The sequence below is a fragment of the Tinamus guttatus genome, unplaced genomic scaffold, assembly GCF_059628265.1.
Source record: "Tinamus guttatus ecotype Peru unplaced genomic scaffold, ASM5962826v1 Tinamus_guttatus_pri_ptg000384l, whole genome shotgun sequence".
In the NCBI taxonomy this organism is placed as follows: Eukaryota; Metazoa; Chordata; class Aves; order Tinamiformes; family Tinamidae; genus Tinamus; species Tinamus guttatus.
In genome coordinates this window covers 975,702-980,046 of record NW_028288918.1, presented here as the reverse complement: position 1 = coordinate 980,046, position 4,345 = coordinate 975,702, and the positions used below count along the sequence as shown (strand labels likewise).

The 4,345-nt window shown below is 41.8% G+C and overlaps 1 pseudogene; it reads left to right on the top strand.

Moving 5' to 3' along the window:
- Window positions 1-869: 869 nt before the first annotated feature.
- LOC104577368 (uncharacterized) lies at window positions 870-4,059 on the top strand (annotated as a pseudogene).
- Window positions 4,060-4,345: the final 286 nt, after the last annotated feature.

Sequence of the window (4,345 nt, the reverse complement as noted above, 5' to 3'; positions counted from 1 at the left end):
CAAGTGAATTTGTCAGTCTCTTAAAAAATGTAGGCATACATGTATTGCCCTATGCAGCTTCTAAGTACATGTGTTTTTTCTATTAAACTTAATGAGAAGACTCTATTTAATCGTGTCTTTTTACTTAATGAAAATTAAAATGACACATCACTGTATGTGCCGTCTGTGCCTTAATCTCTAAAGAGTGTCAGTTAGTATTAGGCTCATTGTTGACAGTGGCCTAGTTTCTGTTGATGGATTCATTAAAAGTTTTAGTCAGCAAAGTCAGGAAAAAGTAGTGACTGATAGCCCTGAACTGAGAAAAAAAAAAAAAAAAAAAAGCAAAGTGTTTTGTTAATCCATTCCATGTACATGAAAACAGCACAGCAGGATCAGGGAACTAATCCCATTTCAAATCAGATGCCTGCTGGTTTTATTTAATGACCATCATGTCTGGTTCTTTTTTAACCCTAAAATATCTTAATGCTTTGAAAAAAATATTTAATTTATTTTATTTAAAAAATCCTCCATAGATATCTGGATTCATTGGAACCTCTTTCTGGGGATGTTTCTGTATTCCTCTCTCTATTGAGATGCCACAGTTAGAGCCCTAACATTTTGATATGAATGTTGCAGATCCTGATCACCACTTTTCTTTAAATGAAGATCAAACATATGAAGACCTACAGAAAGATCAAACAAGAATTTGTGGAATGGAAAAATAACTTAGTGGTCACTCCTTCCTTTAAAACTTCAGAAGCAATGTCTGATGGTCATGTGGGAACGGATTTGCAGACTTTCTCATCACGAAGAACACTGTAGCCTTAGGGAAGAAAATACCGGCTCCAGAAAAGCTGAGTTCCCTGCTCTCTGGGCTTTTATTCTTCAGAATGGTCTGTGATAGAAAAGGGGCTGTGGTACATTTTGCTGTGGAGCCTGAAAATGTATGTCCCCTCAAGGAGGTATGCAGTCTGGTAGATTTCCTGTATTACATAGTCTTGCCCTCCTAAACAGATAATTTGATTCATAGACGGATAGATATCTACCATGGATAAAAGCAGCAGCAGATATCAACAACTCTTCATGACATTTTGGGAGTGTCATAGGGATGCAACCTTTTTAAAGTGATGACTTTTTACCTATGAACACCTATGATTTATCTTCCCCTGTGAATATACCTATGAACACCTGACACTAATTGATACAAAAGCATTCAACTTTTTCTGGATAAGTCTTTTACTTGTTGAACAAACACTCAAATAAATATATCCAATGATGTACAAACCAGACTACTGAAGAAACTAAAAAACATATTAAGACGCTCTAGTTTACATCTGGTTTAATAATCCATTCTGTAGTGATACTTCTACTTTTTCAACAGTTCTAAAAATGCACTTATGAGATAAAAGGTTTAAGACAGCTAACAACACCCACTCGTATCACACAGATTTCTGAAATCAAAATAAATGAAAGTGCTTTATTTTCTTCTTTGAATTTTTGTTGTGTTATGTATTCAGGTAAGGTATTTGCTTGTGTAACTGGAGGTAAGATGGGTTGCTGACTGTCATCCTAACTGCCAAACTGCCAAACTGCATGCCAAACCACATTACATGTCTTTCCTCATATATCTCTTGTATTTAACAAGCAGTTAATAATCTGAACACTGCACTCTCTTCTTGAATTAGGACAATGATATGACATCTCCACTCTATTTGCACATTTTTATTAAATTTGCAAAAAAGTATGATTTTTGTTTCATTGTGAAATATGACTGAAATTGGATAAAGATCTAAAAGTTATTAATTGTGGTTTTGGATGATGAATGGGCAGATACATTTTTTGAATATACAGACATAATTATACACAAACATACACTGAGGCAATGTGATCTGTTCATCCTCCAGAAAATTACATGTGTGTTAACAGACTGTTTTGGATTGTGTCTGTCTGGACGTTGTTGCCATACCATTTAGGACTTCTTGACCTCGGCATCCTATCTCTGGGAAGACTGTGATATCATTTTGAGGTGTTTTTATCTCCATACAATTTAGGACTTCTTGGCTTTGGCATGCTGTGCCTGGGAGGATCAGCTCAAAACACAAACGCTGCCTACCAAGCAGCACTTACACTTGCGTTGGGTAAAGTGGAGCACCAGAGCAGGTAGCACATACGAAAGTGGGTGGACTCTTCAAGAACTGGGACATATAAAGGACTGTGTATTCCTCCTTTGCAAGTGGCTTCTTTACCTGTACTGTCCTTCAAGAGATCATCACCTACACCGAGATGGAGCCAACAAAATGTAGCTGGATTGGTGGTGGTGGTAGCTAATCTTGCTGCATCTCTCCCGCTTGCTTGCTTGTCTTTCTTTTTCCCTTCTTCTTCTCTCTGTCCTATTGCGGTTATGAAAATAGAGCTTATAAGGTTGTATGGCATTTGACCCTGCTTGTGTCTTAATCTTGCTCTTGGGATCGTATCGAAACCTCCCCTGACAGTGGATCAGGACATTTTATTGGCATCACGGACAGAATCCCTGGAGACGAGAGTGCCACGCTACTTTGTTGTGAAACTTTTGGGTTAGCATAAGCTGTGTTCTCCTGGGTGTATAGGCTGTGGTTTCCTGGGATACTCCTATATGCTCCTGGGAGTGTAACTTGGATGTTAAGGTGCGGCCCTCTCAGGAAGATAACCCCTTTGTAGAAAATAGCCGCCCAGCAGCCAGCTGATGCTTTTGGCTATGTGCCCTCATGGATTGAAGGATTTGAGAAATTATATGATCTTTTAGAGGTGCACCGATCTCGCTCCTCACCCCAGGGACAAGATTGGGCAAAGAACCATTGGTTTCAACCGCAGAGTGTGGTAAATGATAGGATAAGAATATTGCAGAAAAAAGCTAAGGTTAAGATGGGGAAGGGAAAAGCTATAATTTGTGCAATGCTGGGAGCGAGTCTGGCAGCTGCAGTGGAAGACAGAAAGCAGTTTTGTCAAGCTGATACTGTAATAGATTCCCTGCAGGCGGCAGTAAACACTGCAGGAACAGTTAAAGGAGAACAAACAGTTGTTGGAGGAGGAAAGGAACCAAAACATGGTATTCAAGAAAGAGGCGAGGAATCAACTTCTGAGGGAAGTAGATACACTGTCAGAAGTAGAAATGAGCATGCAGAGAAAGAGGTATGGCAAATTTATCTCCAGGGAGATTTGCTGAAGGCCAAAGAAGCTGTAGAAAGTGCCTCCCATATGTGTATTAAAATAGAGTTAACTGAAAGCTGAGAAAAGATTTTGCAAGAACTGCAAGGGAATCAGAGACAAAGTATGTATGGAGAGTGTCTTTATCAGGAGGGGATGGAATCTTGTTGTCAGAGAAAGGGGCAGAAGGATTTTGGGGTCCGGGTGTGTTTCTGACCACCGGCATCATGAGCCCCGTGGTCATTGACTCAGAGAGCTGCGTATTGGGTTGGAGGGCTGAACCCCTTGGAGAGGGGAGATCCCCTTGCCATAATAGGGATGGTGGATCAGTTAGCGGAAAGCATGCAAAAGGCAGCCTGTCTCCAGATGATGTAGGATCAGCAGCCGAAGCCCAGCCAGGATTCCCCAGTGATGATGCCTGTGAACCCAGAGAGGATGACTCCCCCAATACGAGGACTTCCTGACTCCCTGAAACCCATTGGGATTCAATTACAAGGCAGGATTCAAAAAATCCCTGATGGAGAAAGAATTACAGTTGCTCTGGAGGTGGTAGTGACCCCAGACTATCAGTGGCCGGGGAGGAAAGTGTGGACATGGGGAGAGATAGCCCAGGAGTTGATTAATTTGGGGAGAAAATACGGCCCTGCTGGCAGATTGTCCCAAAGAACTGAAACCAGGGGCGTACGGGCTGCAGAACGGGTTAGTGGGCGGCAATCACTCCCCGGGAAGGGCCAAGACTTGGGATCGATCCGAGATCACATTTCTGGGAGAGAGAGACCTCTAACTCGACAGGGACTGTGGCAGCTAGGGCTTCAGAAGGGGTTTCCCTGGATTTGTTGGACGGATAGTCAGGGCAAAGGACCACTTTCAGACCAACCCCCAATGCACCCCCCTTAATAGACCTTGAGGAGGAGCTGACTGAGAAGAAGGCAATGGCGGGAAACTAATCTCTCCGACCCCTGAAGGTGAGGGGTGAGGTGGAGGATGGATGTTTGTAAGACAACTCACCTGCAATACCAAAGGAGATTTATTGATTACTATTGCTGTAGGACCATGGAAAAGACCTGTAACTGTTTTAATTGATACTGGGACACAAATTACCACACTAATGAGAACTGAAGCAGAACAATGTGGAACCTTGATTCCATCTAGAAATCTAACTGTTTTAAATGCCTTGGGAAAA